Source organism: Cupressus sempervirens, chromosome 1 (assembly GCF_028749045.1).
Source record: "Cupressus sempervirens isolate cs-2001-9-10 chromosome 1, ASM2874904v1, whole genome shotgun sequence".
NCBI classification, from domain to species: Eukaryota; Viridiplantae; Streptophyta; class Pinopsida; order Cupressales; family Cupressaceae; genus Cupressus; species Cupressus sempervirens.
This window is the reverse complement of record NC_143118.1, coordinates 608,861,232-608,880,110: the sequence shown is the minus strand read 5'-3', so window position 1 is coordinate 608,880,110 and position 18,879 is coordinate 608,861,232.

Sequence of the window (18,879 nt, the reverse complement as noted above, 5' to 3'; positions counted from 1 at the left end):
CGTAGTTGCGTCGGTCGAGTGATCGAAGAAGGTGATCTAAGAGAGGGTCCAAGCGTAGGCTTTCGTTGGGGGATTCGCGCCGATGGCATAAATTTATGCAATACCCGAGAAACACCGGACGGAGGTGCTAGACGAGTGCTCCCGTTTTAGATCGAGTTTTAAAATCACCAAGTAGACGCGGTGAGGGATGGAAACCGCTGCCAAACCCTTTTCCGAAATTGTGCCAGCTGAGTGAGAAGAAAACATCATCTAAAGGAGAGTTGAGGAATAGCACATCCGGGGTGGGCTCCATGCCCCTCTAATTGATTCAACGTCGACGTCCACCATTTCAAAATCCGACATATCCATCCGCCTTGACACCGGCGTTGAATCAATGAGAGGGGCACGGGAGAGGCTCGCGGCAACCACCTCTCCTATATAAGCTATTAGTGCGAGGCTTTCTCTGCATTAGAAATTAGCGAACACACCGACATTCGCCTTAAAAATCCAAATCCTTTAAAATTCCTACCAAATAGCCATTCACAACCCAATTTTTTATGGGGTCGGCAGAGGAGCAAAAGATTGTCATCGGTTAGGAGATGTGAGTTCATGGAGCTGAGGGACTGAAATGGTCATCGAGCTCATCCGATCAACTGGATGAATTTCACCTTGAAGGGGCCCCCAATCCAAAAGTTTCGGAGGTCATCTCCTGGAACTCTCGAGAACAAGGCCCATCTTACATGCAAACTCTACTACTGCGCAAACATAGGTTGCAATTAAAGAGAAATTGCGAGGCCGTCACAATGGCCTGAGGCCAATGGCTCCGACTAAAGTCAATTTTCTCTTGCAATCACCATGCCGCCGTTCACAGAGAGATCTCCCCATTCACTTGTGATGCGATGCACAATCCAAGGTCTAGACGCGAGCTCGCCCTTGAAAGAAAGACCACTTTCCAAGACATCCCCCGATGACACATTGGAACGTCAACTGCTGTCAAACCATTCCCAATGTTGTGCCGATCGAGTTGGCACAGAGGCGACCTTAGGGAGCTCCCGCATAGCAATCGGGATGTGCTTTCGTGCCCATCTCTCACAAAAACCAATGTCAGCTGTGGACAAATTTGGAATCCAAGGGCTCGCATCCATCGATATCGTCGGCACTGGGTCTATATATTCAAAGGCCATGGAGAGGTTCCGATAAGAGAAGCTCCCCTGCTCGCTCGCACAAACATCCCAAATTCTAGACACAAGCTCCCGCCCTTAGCATCGCTCTCCAGATCACCGCAATGACACATTGGAACGACAACCACTGTCGAACAACTCCCGAAATTATGGCAATGGAGTGAGAAAGAAGAGCAACTTTGGGGAGCCGCGCATAGCAAACGGGCTGTGCTGCTGCTTCATTCCGCTCTTATATAGGATCCGAAATCGTTGATTTTGTTTGGAATCCGAGGCTGCATTCGTCCTTGCTCAAACAAGCAATGGCTCTTCTAATAGAATGGCCAAGGGGAGCTTCCGATAACAAAGGCTCCCTTGTCACTCGTGATGCGCAGGCCAACTGCTAGACGACGGGTCGCCCTTCAGATCGCTGCCCAGGCAACCACCACAACGGCACCATTGGAACGACAACCACTGCCGAACCATTCTGAAAATTTTATGCCAAAGAAGTTGTTGCGTAGAGAACGACTCTGGGGGGTGAGCCCTCGCATAGAAAAATTGGGATGGCTTCACGGCCCTCCCAATAGAAATGATGCTGGTGCCAATATTCCAAAAATCCGAATAACGTGTCTTTCACGAACACCAGCACTGATTTCAATTGGGGAGGGTCGACGAGAACTTTTGGTTTCAAAGCTCCCATTGTAGCCGCGATAGGCACACAAAAAATTGCTAGAGCCCCAAGCACCCACCTCATGGCTAGACAAGGGCTCGCCATTAGTAGATCAACTTCGAAATCGCTGAACAGACGTGCTGTGGAATGGCAACCGCTGCCAAGCCTCTTCCGTAATTGCATCGGTCCAGTGATCGAAGAAGGTGACCTAAGAGAGAGTCCAAGGCTAGGGATTCGTTGGGGGATTCGCGCCGATAGCAAAAAATTATGCAATACCCGAGCAACACCAGACGGAGGTGCTAGACGAGGGCTCCCATTTTAGATCGAGTTTTAAAATCACCAAGTAGACGCGGTGAGGGCTGGCAACCGCTGCCAAACCTTTTTCCGAAATTGCGCCAGCTGAGTGACAAGAAAACATGATCTAAAGGAGAGTCCAGGAATAGCACCCTCGAGGGTGGGCTTCATGCCCCTCTAATTGATTCAACGTCGCCGTCCACCGTTTCAAAATTTGACATATCCATCCGCCCTGACAGCGGCGTTGAATCAATGAGGGGGGCACAGGAGAGGCTCGTGGCAACCACCTCTCCCATTGTAGCCGCGATAGGCACGCAAAAAATTTTGCTAGAGCGCCAAGCACCCACCTCATGGCTAGAGACAAGGGCTCGCCATTAGATCAACTTCGAAATCACTGAACAGACGCGCTGTAGAATGGCAACCGCTGCCAAGTCTCTTCCGTAGTTGTGTCGGTCGAGTGATCGAAGAAGGTGATCTAAGAGAGGGTCCTAGCGTAGGCATTCGTTGGGGGATTCATGCCGATGGCATAAATTTATGCAATACCCGAGCAACACCGGACGGAGGTGCTAGATGAGGGCTCCCGTTTTAGATCGAGTTTTAAAATCACCGAGTAGATGCGGTGAGGGCTGGCAACCGCTGCCAAACCTTTTTCCAAAATTGCGCCAGCTGAGTGACAAGAAAACATGATCTAAAGGAGAGTCCAGGAATAGCACCCTCGAGGGTGGGCTTCATGCCCCTCTAATTGATTCAACGTCGGTGTCCACCGTTTCAAAATCTGACATATCCATCCGCCCTGACAAAGGCGTTGAATCAATGAGGGGGGCATGGGAGAGGCTCGCGGAAACCACCTCTCCTCTTGTAGCCGCGATAGGCACGCAAAAAAATTTTGCTAGAGCGCCAAGCACCCACCTCATGCCTAGAGATAAGGGCTCGCCATTAGATCAACTTTGAAATCGCTGAACAGACGCGCTGTAGAATGGCAACCGCTACCAAGTCTCTTCCGTAGTTGCGTCGGTCGAGTGATCGAAGAAGGTGATCTAAGAGAGGGTCCACGCCTAGGCATTCATTGGGGGATTCGCACCGATGGCATAAATTTATGCATTACCCGAGCAACACCGGACGGAGGTGCTAGACAAGGGCTCCCGTTTTAGATCGAGTTTTAAAATCACCAAGTAGACGCGGTGAGGGCTGGCAACCGTTGCCAAACCTTTTTCCGAAATTGCGCCAGCTGAGTGACAAGAAAACATGATCTAAAGGAGAGTCCAAGAATAGCACGCTCGAGGGTGGGCTTCATGCCCCTCTAATTGATTCAATGTCGCCGTCCACCATTTCAAAATCTGACATATCCATCCGCCCTGACAGCGGCGTTGAATCAATGAGGGGGGCACGAAAGAGGCTCGCGGAAACCACCTCTCCCGTTGTAGCCATGATAGGCACGCAAAAAATTTTGCTAGAGCGCCAAGCACCCACCTCATGGCTAGAGACAAGGGTTCGCCATTAGATCAACTTCGAAATCGCTGAACAGACGCGCTGTAGAATGGCAACCGCTACCAAGTCTCTTCTATAGTTGCGTCGGTCGAGTGATCGAAGAAGGTGATCTAAGAGAGGGTCCAAGCGTAGGTATTCGTTGGGGGATTCGCGCCGATGGCATAAATTTATGCAATACTCGAGCAACACCGGATGGAGGTGCTAGACGAGGGCTCCCGTTTTAGATCGAGTTTTAAAATCACCGAGTAGACGCGGTGAGGGCTGGCAACCGCTGCCAAACCTTTTTCCGAAATTGCGCCAGCTGAGTGACAAGAAAACATGATCTAAAGGAGAGTCCAGGAATAGCACCCTCGAGGGTGGGCTTCATGCCCCTCTAATTGATTCAACGTCGCCGTCCACCGTTTCAAAATTTGACATATCCATCCACCCTGACAGCGGCATTGAATCAATGAGGGGGGTACGGGAGAGGCTCGCGGCAACCACCTCTCCCCTTGTAGCCACGATAGGCATGCAAAAAAATTTTTCTAGAGTGCCAAGCACCCACCTCATGCCTAGAGACAAGGGCTCGCCATGAGATCAACTTTGAAATCACTGAACAGACGCGCTGTAGAATGGCAACCGCTGCCAAGTCTCTTCCGTAGTTGCGTCGGTCGAGTGATCGAAGAAGGTGAGCTAAGAGAGGGTCCAAGCGTAGGCATTCATTGGGGGATTCGCGCCGATGGCATAAATTTATTCAATACCCGAGCAACACCGGACGGAGGTGCTAGACGAGGGCTCCCGTTTTAGATTGAGTTTTAAAATCACCAAGTAGACGCGGTGAAGGCTGGCAACCGCTGCCAAACCTTTTTCCAAAATTACGCCAGCTGAGTGACAAGAAAACATGATCTAAAGGAGAGCCCAGGAATAGCACCCTCGAGGGTGGGCTTCATGCCCCTCTAATTGATTCAACGTCAGCGTCCACCGTTTCAAAATCCAACATATCCATCCGCCCTGACAGCGGCGTTGAATCAATGAGGGGGGCACGGGAGAGGCTCGCGGTAACCACCTCTCCCGTTGTAGCCGCGATAGGCACACAAAAAATTTTGCTAGAGCGCCAAGCACCCACCTCATGGCTAGAGAAAAGGGCTCGCCATTAGATCAACTTCGAAATCGCTGAACAGACGTGCTGTAGAATGGCAACTGCTACCAAGTCTCTTCCGTAGTTGCGTCGATCGAGTGATCGAAGAAGGTGCTCTAAGAGAGGGTCCAAGCATAGGCATTCGTTGGGGGATTCACGCCGATGGAATAAATTTATGCAATACCCGAGCAACACCAGACGGAGGTGCTAGACGAGGGCTCCCGTTTTAGATCGAGTTTTAGAATCACCAAGTAGACGCGGTGAGGGCTAGCAACCGCTGCCAAACCTTTTTCCAAAATTGCGCCAGCTGAGTGACAAGAAAACATGATCTAAAGGAGAGTCCAGGAATAGCACCCTCGAGGGTGGGCTTCATGCCCCTCTAATTGATTCAACGTCGCCGTCCACCGTTTTAAAATCCGACATATCCATCCGCCCTGACAGCGGCGTTGAATCAATGAGGGGAGCACGGGAGAGGCTCGCGGCAACCACCTCTCCCATTGTAGCCATGATAGGCACGCAAAAAGTTTTGCTAGAGCACCAAGGACCCACCTCATGGCTAGAGACAAGGGCTCGCCATTAGATCAACTTCGAAATCGCTGAACAGACGCGCTGTAGAATGGCAACCACTGCCAAGTCTCTTCCGTAGTTATGTCGGTCGAGTGATCAAAGAAGGTGATCTAAGAGAGGGTCCAAGCGTAGGCATTCGTTGGGGGATTCACGCCGATGGCATAAATTTATGCAATACCTGAGCAACACCAGACGGAGGTGCTAGACGAGGGCTCCCATTTTAGATCGAGTTTTAAAATCACCGAGTAGATGCGGTGAGGGATGGTAACCGCTGCCAAACCTTTTTCCGAAATTGCGCCAGCAGAGTGACAAGAAAACATGATCTAAAGGAGAGTCCAGGAATAGCACCCTCGAGGGTGGGCTTCATGCCCCTCTAATTGATTCAACGTCGGCGTCCACCGTTTCAAAATCTGACATATCCATCCGCCCTAACAGCGGCATTGAATCAATGAGGGGGGCACAGGAGAGGCTCACGGCAACCACCTCTCCCATTGTAGCCACGATAGGCACGCAAAAAAATTTTCTAGAGCTCCAAGCACCCACCTCATGGCTAGAGACAAGGGCTCGCCATTAGATCAACCTCAAAATCGCTGAACAGACGCGCTGTAGAATGGCAACCGCTGCCAAGTCTCTTCCGTAGTTGCGTCGGTCGAGTGATCAAAGAAGGTGATCTAAGAGAGGGTCCAAGCATAGGCATTCGTTGGGGGATTCGCGCCATTGGCATAATTTTATGCAATACCCGAGCAACACCGGACGGAGGTGCTAGGCGAGGGCTCCCATTTTAGATCGAGTTTTAAAATCACCAAGTAGACGCAGTGAGGGATGGCAACCGCTGCCAAAGCCTTTTTCCAAAATTGCGCGAGCTGAGCGAGAAGAAAACATGATTTAAAGGAGAGTCGAGGAATAGCACATCCAGGGTGGGCTTCATGCCCCTCTAATTGATTCAACGTCGGCGTCCACCGTTTCAAAATCTGACATATCCATCCACCTTGACACCAGCATTGAATCAATGAGAGGGGCATGGGAGAGGCTCGCGGCAACCACCTCTCCTATATAAGCTATTAGTGCGAGGCTCGCTTTGCATTAGAAATTAGCGAACACACCGACATCCGCCTTGAAAATCCAAATCCTTTAAAATTCCTACCAAACAGCCATTCACGACCCAATTTTTTATGAGGTCGGTAGAGGAGCAAAAGATTGTCATCGGTTGGGAGATGTGAGTTCATGGAGCCGAGCGATTGAAATGGTCATCGAGCTCATCCGATCAACTGGATGAATTTCACCTTGAAGGGGCCCAATCCAAAAGTTCCGGAGGTCATCTCCTGGAACTCTCGAGAACAAGGCCCATCTTACATGCAAACTCTGCTACTGCGCAAACATAGGTTGCAATTAAAGAGAAATTGCGAGGCCGTCACAATGGCCCGAGGCCAATGGCTCCGACTAAGTCAATTTTCTCTTGCAATCACCATGCTGCTGTTCACAGAGAGATCTCCCCATTCACTTGTGACGCAACGCACAGTCCAAGTGCTAGACGTGAGCTCGCCCTTGAAAGAAAGACCACTTTCCAAGACATCCCCCATTCAGTGAAAGAAAGACCACTTTCCAAGACATCCCCCGATGACACATTGGAATGACAACCGCTGTCGAACCATTCCCAATGTTGTGCCGATCGAGTTGGCACAGAGGTGACCTTAGGGAGCTCCCGCATAGCAATCGGGATGTGCTTTCATACCCATCTCTCACAAAAACCAATCTTAGCTGTGAACAAATTTTGCCGCAATGACACCATTGGAATGACGACCGCTGTCAAACAACTCCCGAATTTGTGCCCCGATGGAGTGAGAAAGAATAGAAACTTTGGGGAGCCGCGCATCGCAAACGGGCTGCTGCTTCATTCCGCTCTTGTATATAGATCCGATGTCATTGATTTCGTTTGGAATCCGAGGCTGCATTCGTCCTTGCTCACACAAGCAATGGCTCTTCTCATCGAATGGCCACGGGTAGCTTCCGATCACAAAGGCTCCCTTGTCACTCATGACACGCAGCCCAACTGCTTTCCGAAATTGCGCCAGCTGAGTGACAAGAAAACATGATCTAAAGGAGAGTCGAGGAATAGCACCTCGAGGGTGGGCTTCATGCCCCTCCAATTGATTCAACGTCGGCGTCCACCGTTTCAAAATCCGACATTTCCATCCGCCTTGACACCACCGTTGAATCAATGAGAGGGGCACGGGAGAGGTTCGCGGCAACAACCGCTTCTATATAAGCTATTAGTGCGAGGCTCGCTCTGCATTAGAAATTAGCGAACACGCCGACATCCGCCATAAAAATCCAAATCGTTGAAAATTCTGACCAAACAGCCGTCCACGACCCAATTTATTATGAGGTTGTCTAAGGAGCAAAAGATTGTCGTCGGTTAGGAGATGTGAATTCATGGAGCCAAGGGACTGAAATGGTCATCGAGCTCATCCGATCAACTGGATGAATTTCACCTTGAACGGGCCCAATCCAAAAGTTCCGGAGGTCATCTCCTGGAACTCTCAAGAACAAGGACCGTCTTACTTGCAAACTCTGCTACTGCGTAAACATAGGTTGCAATTAAAGAGAAATTGCTAGGCCATCATAGTGGCCCGAGGTCAATGCTCCGACTAAGTCAATTTTCTCTTGCAATCACCATGCCGCCGTTCACAGAGAGATCTCCCCATTCACTTGCGACGCGACGCACAATCCAAGTGATAGACGCGAGCTCGCCCTTGAAAGGCCAGGCCACTTTACAAGACATCCCCCGATGACACATTGGAACGACAACCGCTGTCGAACCATTCCCAATGTTGTGCCGATCGAGTTGGCACAGAGGCGACCTTAGGGAGCTCCCGCGTAGCAATCGGGATGTGCTTTTGTACCCATCTCTCACAAAAACCAATCTTAGCTGTGAACAAATTTAGAATCCAAGGCTCGTATCCATCGATATCGTCGGCACTGGGTCTATATATTCAAAGGCCACGGAGAGGTTCTGATAAGAGAAGCTCCCCTGCTCGCTCGCACAAACATCCCAAATGCTAGACACAAGCTCCTGCCCTTAGCATCGCTCTCCAGATCGCCGCAATGACACATTGGAATGACAACCACTGTTGAACAACTCCTGAATTTGTGCCGATGGAGTGAGAAGGACGAGCAAGTTTGGGGAGTCGCGCATGGCAAACGGGCTGCTGCTTCATTCCGCTCTTATATATAGATCCGATGTCGTTGATTTCGTTTGGAATCCGAGGCTGCATTCATCCTTTCTCACACAAGCAATGGCTCTTCTCATCGAATGGTCACGGGGAGCTTCCGATTACAAAGGCTCCCTTGTCACCCGTGATGCGCAGCCCAACTGCTAGACGACGGCTCGCCCTTCAGATCGCTGCCCAGGCAACCACCACAACGTCACCATTGGAACGACAACCGCTGCCGAACCATTCTGAAATTTTTTTTCCAAAGAAGTTGTTGCGAAGAGAACGACTCTGGGGAGAGAGCCCTCGCATAGCAAAATCGGGATGGCTTCACGGCAGCTGGATGGGATTTGAATTCATGGAACCAAGGGAGTGAAATGGTCATCGAGCTCATCTGATCAACTAGATGAATTTCACCTTGAAGGGGCCCAATCCAGAAGTTCCGGAGGTCATCTCCTGGAACTGTCAAGAACAAAGGCCAATCTTACATGCAAACTCTGCTACTGCGCAAACATAGGTTGCAATTATAGAGAAATTGCAAGGCCGTCACAATGGCTCGAGGCCAATGCTCCGACTACTAAGTCAATTTTCTCTTGCAATCACCATGCCGCCATTCACAGAGAGATCTCCCCATTCACTTGTGACGACGCACAATCCAAGTGCTAGACGCGATCTCGCCCTTGAAAGGCCGCGTTCTAAGACATCCTGATGACACATTGGAACGACAACCACTGTCGAACCATTCCCAATGTTGTGCCAATCGAGTTGGCACAGAGGCGATCTTAGGGAGCTCCTGCAAATCGATCGGGAAGTGCTTTCATACCCATCTCTCACAAAAACCAATGTTAGATGAACAATTTTAGAATCCAAGGCTCGTATCCATCGATATCGTCGGCACTGGGTCTATATTCAAAGGCCGCGGAGAGGTTCCGATAAGAGAAGCTCACCTGCTCTCTTGCACAAACATCCCCAAATGCTAGACGCAAGCTCCCGCCCTTAGCATCGCTCTCCAGATCACCGCAATGACACATTGGAATGACAACCGCTGTCGAACAACTCCCGAATTTGTGCCGATGGAGTGAGAAAGAAGAGCCAGATCGAGTCGACGAAAATGGCTAAGCCAGATCGGGTCGGCCAGCATGGCTCGGCCACCATTTTTCGCCGAGAGCTTTCGATATTAAAGCTCCCATGTAGCTGCGATAAGTACACCATGACAAATTGCTAGAGCGCCGAGCACCCATAGCAAATTGCCATTATACCAAGCAATGCCGGAGTGCTAGACAAGGGCTCACGTTTAGATCAAGTTTTAAAACCACCAAAAAACACACGCCATGGATCAGCAACCGCTGCCTCACCTTTTCCAAAATTGAGTCATCGCAAAACATGATCTAAAGGAGAGCCGAGGAAAAGCACTGAGATCGCTTCATGCCCCTTTCATTCATTCAACATCGGCATACACCGTTTGAAAACCCAACAATCTGATCCGCCTAGACACCAATGTTGAATGAATGAAAGGGGCATGGGAGAGGCTCGCGGCAACAACCTCTCCTATATAAGCTATTAGTGCGAGGCTCGCTCTGCATTAGAAATCTTCGACAGCACGGACAAAATCCTTAAAAATCCAATTCAATGAAAAATGTGACCAAACAGCCATCCACGACACCATTTTTGGAGCTCGCCCAGATCGGCTCGGCCAGAATGGCTCGCCCAGATCGGCTCGGCCAGCATGGCTCGGCCAGATCGGCTCGGACAGCATGGTGACTTGCTGACTCGGTGAGAGTACTTCGAACTGTCAAGAACAAAGGCCAATCTAACATTCAAACTCTGCTACTGCACAAACATAGGTTGCAATTATAGAGAAATTGCAAGGCTGTCACAATGGCCCGAGGCCAATGCTCCGACTACTAAGTCAATTTTCTCTTGCAATCGCCATGCCGCCGTTCACAGAGAGATCTCCCCATTCACTTGTGACGACGCACAATTCAAGTGCTAGATGCGAGCTCGCCCTTGAAAGGCCGCGTTCCAAGACATCTCGATGACACATTGGAACGACAACCGCTGTCGAACCATTCCCAATGTTGTGCCGATCGAGTTGGCACAGAGGCGATCTTAGGGAACTCCCGCGTATCGATCGGGAAGTGATTTCGTACCCATCTCTCACAAAAACCAATGTTAGCTGAACAATTTTATAATCCAAGGCTCGTATCCATCAATATCGTCGGCACTGGGCCTATATTCAAAGGCCACGGAGAGGTTCTGATGAGAGAAGCTCCCCTACTCACTTGCACAAACATCCCCAAATGCTAGACGCAAGCTCCCGCACTTAGCATCGCTCTCCAGATCACCGCAATGACACATTGGAACGACAACCGCTGTCGAACAACTCCTGAATTTGTGCCGATGGAGTGAGAAACGAGAGCCAGATCGGGTCGACAAAAATGGCTAAGCCAGATCGGGTCGGCCAGCATGGCTCGGCCACCATTTTTCGCCAAGAGCTTTCGATATTAAAGCTCCCATGTAGCCGCGATAAGTACACCATGACAAATTGCTAGAGCGCCAAGCACCCATAGCAAATTGCCATTATACCAAGCAACGCCGGAGTGCTAGACAAGGCCTCACGTTTAGATCAAGTTTTAAAACCACCAAAAACACACGCCATGGATCGGCAACCGCTGCCTCACCTTTTCCAAAATTGAGTCATCGCAAAACATGATCTAAAGGAGAGCCGAGGAAAACCACTGAGATCACTTCATGCCCATTTCATTCATTCAACATCGGCATACACCGTTTGAAAACCCAACAATCTGATCCGCCTAGACACCAATGTTGAATGAATGAAAGGGGCACGGGCTATTAGTGCCTATATAAGCTATTAGTGCGAGGCTCGCTCTGCATTAGAAATCTGTGACAGCGCGGACAACTCCCTTAAAAATCCAATTCAATGAAAAATGTGACCAAACAGCCATCCACGACACCGTTTTTGGAGCTCGCCCAGATTGGCTCGGCCAGAATGGCTCGCCCAGATCGGCTCGGCCAGATCGGCTCGTCCAGCATGGTGACTTGCTGACTTGGTGAGAGTACTTCGAACTGTCAAGAACAAAGGCCAATCTAACGTGCAAACTCTGCTACTGCGCAAACATAGGTTGCAATTATAGAGAAATTGCAAGGCCGTCACAATGGCCCGAGGCCAATGCTCCGACTACTAAGTCAATTTTCTCTTGCAATCGTACATGCCGCCGTTCACAGAGAGATCTCCCCAATCACTTGTGATGACGCACAATCCAAGTGCTAGATGCGAGCTCGCCCTTGAAAGGCCGCGTTCCAAGACATCCCGATGACACATTGGAACGACAACTACTGTCAAACCATTCCCAATGTTGTGCCGATCGAGTTGGCACAGAGGCCACCAAACAGCCATCCATGACACCATTTTTGGAGATCGGCCAGATCGGCTCGGCCAGCATGGCTCGGCCAGAACGGCTCGGCCAGCATGGCTCGGCCAGAATGGCTTGCCCAGATCGACTCGGCCAGCAAGGCTCAGCCAGAATGGCTCGCCCAGATCGGCTCACCCAGATCGGCTCGGCCAGAACGGCTCGGCCAGAATGGCTCGGCCAGAACGGGTCGCCCAGATCGGCTCAGCCAGAATGGCTCGCCCAGATCAGCTCGACCAGCATGGCTTGCCCAGAATGGCTCAGCCAGATCGGGTAGGCCAGAATGGCTCGCCCAAATCGGCTCGGCCAGCATGGCTCGGCCAGAACGGCTCGGCCAGATCGAGATGGTGACTTGATGAACGGACTTAGAGATTCGACTTGGTGGGCCGACCTGGCAGGGTGACTTGATGAACGCACTTGAACGGTCGACTTGGTGGGGTGACTCTATGAATGGACCTAAAGAGTTGACTTGGTGAGATTACTTGGCAGGGTGACTCGATGAAAGGACTTAAAGAGTCGACTTGGTGAGAGTACTTGGTGGGGCGACTTGATGAACGCACTTGAAGAATCGACTTGGTTAGAGTACTTGGTGGGGTGACTTGATGAACGGACTCAAAGAGTCAACTTGGTGAGAGTACCTGCTGGCTCGACTTGATGAGCAGACTTAAAGAGTCAACTTGGTGAGAGTACTTGGCGGGCTGAACTGATGAACGAACATAAAGAGTCGGCTTGGTGGGAGTACTTGGTGGGCCGACCTGGTGGGGTGACTTTATGGACGGACTTAAAGAGTCGACTTGGTTAGATTACTTGTTCTGGTGACTTGATGAACGGACTTGAAGAGTCGACTTGGTGGGGTGACTTGATGAAAGGACTTAAAGGGTCGACTTGGTGAGAGTACTTGGCGGAGCGACTTGATGAACGGACTTAAAGGGTCGACTTGGCGGGGTGACTCGATGAACGGACCTAAAGAGTTGACTTGGTGAGAGTACTTGGCGGGGTGAACTGATGAACGGACTTAAAGAGTCAACTTGGTGGGAGTACTTGGTGGGCCGACTTGATGAACGGACTTATAGAGTCGACTTGGTGAGAGTAGTTGTTCTGGCGACTTGATGAACGGACTTAAAGAGTCGGCTTGGCGGGGTGACTTGATGAAAGGACTTAAACAGTCGACTTGGTCGGGTGACTCGATGAACGAACTTAGAGGGTCGACTTTGCGGGGTGACTTGATGAACGGACCTAAAGAGTTGACTTGGTGAGAGTACTCGGTGGGGTGACCTGATGAACAGACTTAGAGAGTCGACTTGGTGAGAGTCCTTGGCGGGCCGACCTGGTTGGGTGACTTCGTGAACTGACTTAAAGAGTCGACTTGGTGGGAGTACTTGGTGGGGTGACTTGATGAACGGACTTCAAGGGTCGACTTGGCGAGGTGACTTGATGAACGGTCCTAAAGAGTTGACTTGGTGAGAGTACTTGGTGTGGTGACTTGATGAAAAGACTTAAAGAGTCGAATTGGTGAGAGTACTTGGTGGGGTGACTTGATGAACGCACTTGAAGGGTCGACTTGGTGGGGTGACTTTATGAACAGACCTAAAGAGTTGACATGGTGAGAGTGCTTGGTGGGGTGACTTGATGAACATAGTTAAAGAGTCGACTTGGTGAGAGTAGTTGGTCGGGTGACTTGATGAACGCACTCAAAGAATCGACTTGCTTAGAGTACTTGGTGGGGTGACTTGATGAACGGACTTAAAGATTTGACTTGGTGGGCCGACCTGGCGGGGTGACTTGATGAACGGACTTAGAGAGTCAACTTGGTGAGAGTACTTGGTGACTTGGTGGGCCGACCTGGCCGGGTGACTTGATGAACAAACTTCAAGAGTCGACTTGGCGAGAGTACTCGGTGGGCTGACCTGGTCACGTGACTTGATGAACGGACTTAAAGAGTCGACTTGGTGGGCCGACTTGGCCGGGTGACTTGATGAACGAACTTAAAGAGTCGACTTGGTGGGTCGAACTAGCGGGGTGACTTGGTGAGAGTACTTGGTGGGCTGACCTGGCAGGGTGACTTGATGAACGAACTTAGAGAGTCGACTTTGTGAGAGTACTTGGTGGGTCGAACTGGCGGGGTGACTTGATGAACGAACTTAAAGAGTCGACCTGGTGAGAGAACTTGGTGGGCTGAGCTGGCAGGGTGAATTGATGAACGAACCTAAAGAGTCGACTTTGTGAGAGTACTTGGTGGGCCGACCTGGCGGGGTGAGTTGATGACCTAACTTAAAGGGTCGACTTGGTGAGAGTAGTTGGTGGGCCGACCTGGCGGGGCGACTTGATGAATGAACTTAAAGAGTCAACTTGGTGAGAGTACTCGGTGGGGTGACCTGATAAACAAACCTAAAGAGTCGACCTGGTGAGAGTACTTGGTGGGCCGACCTGGCGGGGTGACTTGGTGAGCAAACTTAAAGAGTCGACTTGGTGAGAGTAGTTGGTGGGCTGACCTGGCGGGGTGACTTGATGAATGAACTTAAAGAGTCGACCTGGTGGGCCGACTTGGCAGAGTGACTTCATGACCAAACTTAAAGAGTCCACTTGGTGGGCCGACCTAGCAGGGTGACTTGATGAACGAACTTAAAGAGTCGACTTGGTGAGAGTAATTTGTGGGCTGACCTAGCGGGGTGACTTGATGAATGAACTTAAAGAGTCGACTTCGTGGGGTGACTTGATGAACGCACTTGAAGGGTCGACTTGGTGGGGTGACTCTATGAACGGACCTAAAGAGTTCACTTGGTGAGAGTACTTGGTGGGGTGACTGGATGAAAGGACTTAAAGAGTTGACTTGGTGAGAGTACTTGGTGGCTCGACTTTATGAGCAGACTTAAAGAGTCCACTTGGTGAGAGTGGGCCTAATGGGGCGATGTGGTGAGTGGGCCTAATGGGGCGAGTTGGTGGGGAGACTTGGCGAGTGGTATTAGAGAGCCGACGTGGTGAGGCGACTCGGCGAGTTGGTTCGTTGAGATGACATGGTGAGCTGACTTGGCGAGTCGACCTGGCGAGCGAACTTAAAGAGTCGACTTGGCAACATACTCGAGTCGACTTGGTGAGGCGACCTGGCGAGAGGGCTCAAAGAGTCAACATGGTGAGGTGACTCATTAAGTCAACATGGTGAGGCGACTCATGGTGAAGAGCTATCCTTGAGGCGACTTGGTGGGCCTTCTTGATTAGTCGACTTGGTGAGCCGACCTGACGAGCTGACACGGTGAGCGGGCTTAAAGAGGCGACGACTTGGTGGGGTAACTCGGCAAGCCAACTTATCGAGGCGAGATGGTGAGTCGACTTGGTGAGCGCACTTAAAGAGTCAACTTCGTGAGGTGACTCGGCGAGTTAGCCCGCTGATGCGACTTGGGCGGGCCGACCTGGCGAACGAACTTAAAGAGGCGACTTGGGGGGGCTGACCTGGTGAGCGAACTTATAGAGTTGACTTGGCAATGTACTTGAACAACCGACATGGTGAGCTGACATGGTGAGTGGGCTTAGAGAATTAACTCGGCGGGGCGACTTGATGAACGGACTTAAAGGGTCGACTTGGCGGGGTGACTCGATGAACGGACCTAAAGAGTTGATTTGGTGAGAGTACTTGGCGGGGTGAACTGATGAACGGACTTAAAGAGTCGACTTGGTGGGAGTACTTGGTGGGCCGACTTGATGAACGGACTTATAGAGTCGACTTGGTGAGAGTAGTTGTTCTGGCGACTTGATGAACGGACTTAAAGAGTCGGCTTGGCAGGGTGACTTGATGAAAGGACTTAAACAGTCGACTTGGTCGGGTGACTCGATGAACGAACTTAGAGGGTCGACTTTGCGGGGTGACTTGATGAACGGACCTAAAGAGTTGACTTGGTGAGAGTACTCAGTAGGGTGACCTGATGAACAGACTTAGAGAGTTGACTTGGTGAGAGTCCTTGGTGGGCCGATCTGGCCGGGTGACTTGATGAACAAACTTAAAGAGTCGACTTGGTGAGAGTACTCGGTGGGCTAACCTGGTCACGTGACTTGATGAACGGAGTTAAAGAGTCGACTTGGTGGGCCGACTTGGCCGGGTGACTTGATGAACGAACTTAAAGAGTCAACTTGGTGGGTCGAACTAGCGGGGTGACTTGGTGAGAGTACTTGGTGGGCTGACCTAGCAGGGTGACTTGATGAACGAACTTAGAGAGTCGACTTTATGAGAGTACTTGGTGGGTCAAACTGGCAGGGTGAATTGATGAATGAACTTAAAGAGTCGACCTGGTGAGAGAACTTGGTGGGCCGAGCTAGCAGGGTGAATTGATGAACGAACCTAAAGAGTCAACTTTGTGAGAGTACTTGGTGGGCCGACCTGGCGGGGTGAGTTGATGACCGAACTTAAAGGGTCGACTTGGTGAGAGTAGTTGGTGGGCCGACCTGGCGGGGCGACTTGATGAACGAACTTAAAGAGTCGACTTGGTGAGAGTACTCGGTGGGGTGACCTGATGAACAAACCTAAAGAGTCGACCTGGTGAGAGTACTTGGTGGGCAAACCTGGCGGGGTGACTTGGTGAGCAAACTTAAAGAGTCGACTTGGTGAGAGTAGTTGGTGGGCTGACCTGGCGGGGTGACTTGATGAATGAACTTAAAGAGTCGACCTGGTGGGCCGACTTGGCAGAGTGGCTTCATGAACAAACTTAAAGAGTCCACTTGGTGGGCTGACCTGGCAGGGTGACTTGATGAATGAACTTAAAGAGTCGACTTGGTGAGAGTAATTTGTGGGCTGACCTGGCGGGGTGACTTGATGAATGAACTTAAAGAGTCGACTTGGTGGGGTGACTTGATGAACGCACTTGAAGGGTCGACTTGGTGGGGTGACTCTATGAACAGACCTAAAGAGTTGACTTGGTGAGAATACTTGGTGGGGTGACTGGATGAAAGGACTTAAAGAGTCGACTTGGTGAGAGTACTTGGTGGCTCAACTTTATGAGCAGGCTTAAAGAGTCCACTTGGTGAGAGTGGGCCTAACGGGGCGATGTGGTGAGTGGGCCTAACGGGGCGAGTTGGTGGGGCGAATTGGCGAGTGGTATTAGAGAGCCGATGTGGTGAGGCGACTCGGCGAGTTGGTTCGTTGAGATGACATGGTGAGCTGACTTGGCGAGTTGACTTGGCGAGCGAACTTAAAGAGTCGACTTGGCAACGTACTCGAGTCGACTTGGTGAGGCAACCTGGCGAGCGGGCTCAAAGAGTCAACATGGTGAGGTGACTCATTGAGTCAACATGGTGAGGCGACTCATGGTGAGGAGCTATCCTTGAGGCGACTTGGTGGGCCTACTTGATTAGTCGACTTGGTGAGCCGACTTGACGAGCTGACACGGTGAGCGGGCTTAAAGAGGCGACGACTTGGTGGGGTAACTCCGCAAGCCAACTTATCGAGGCGAGATGGTGAGTCAACTTGGTGAGCGCACTTAAAGAGTCAACTTCGTGAGGTGACTCAGCGAGTTAGCCCGCTGATGCGACTTGGGCGGGCCAACCTGGCGAACGAACTTAAAGAGGCGACTTGGGCGGGCTGACCTGGTGAGCGAACTTAAAGAGTTGACTTGGCAACGTACTTGAACAACCGACTTGGTGAGCTGACATGGTGAGTGGGCTTAGAGAAGCAACTCGGCGGGGCGACTTGATGAACGGACTTAAAGGGTCGACTTGGCGGGGTGACTCGATGAACGGACCTAAAGAGTTGACTTGGTGAGAGTACTTGGTAGGGTGAACTGATGAACGGACTTAAAGAGTCAACTTGGTGGGAGTACTTGGTGGGCCGACTTGATGAACGGACTTATAGAGTTGACTTGGGGAGAGTAGTTGTTCTGGCGACTTGATGAACGGACTTAAAGAGTCGGCTTGGCGGGGTGACTTGATGAAAGGACTTAAACAGTCGACTTGGTCGGGTGACTCGATGAACGAACTTAGAGGGTCGACTTTGCGGGGTGACTTGATCAACGGACCTAAAGAGTTGACTTGGTGAGAGTACTCGGTGGGGTGACCTGATGAACAGACTTAGAGAGTCGACTTGGTGAGAGTCCTTGGCGGGCCGACCTGGTTGGGTGACTTCGTGAACTGACTTAAAGAGTCGACTTGGTGGGAGTACTTGGTGGGGTGACTTGATGAACGGACTTCAAGGGTCGACTTGGCGAGGTGACTTGATGAACGGTCCTAAAGAGTTGACTTGGTGAGAGTACTTGGTGTGGTGACTTGATGAAAAGACTTAAAGAGTCGAATTGGTGAGAGTACTTGGTGGGGTGACTTGATGAACGCACTTGAAGGGTCGACTTGGTGGGGTGACTTTATGAACAGACCTAAAGAGCTGACGTGGTGAGAGTGCTTGGTGGGGTGACTTGATGAACATAGTTAAAGAGTCGACTTGGTGAGAGTAGTTGGTCGGGTGACTTGATGAACGCACTCGAAGAATCGACTTGGTTAGAGTACTTGGTGGGGTGACTTGATGAACGGACTTAAAGATTCGACTTGGTGGGCCGACCTGGCAGGGTGAATTGATGAACGGACTTAGAGAGTCGACTTGGTGAGAGTACTTGGTGAGAGTACTTGGTGGGCCGACCTGGCCGGGTGACTTGATGAACAAACTTAAAGAGTCGACTTGGCGAGAGTACTCGGTGGGCTGACCTGGTCACGTGACTTGATGAACGGACTTAAAGAGTCGACTTGGTGGGCCGACTTGGCCGGGTGACTTGATGAACGAACTTAAAGAGTCGACTTGGTGGGTCGAACTAATGGGGTGACTTGGTGAGAGTACTTGGTGGGCTGACCTGGCAGGGTGACTTGATGAACGAACTTAGAGAGTCGACTTTCTGAGAGTACTTGGTGGGTCGAACTGGCGGGGTGACTTGATGAACGAACTTAAAGAGTCGACCTGGTGAGAGAACTTGGTGGGCTGAGCTGGTGGGGTGAATTG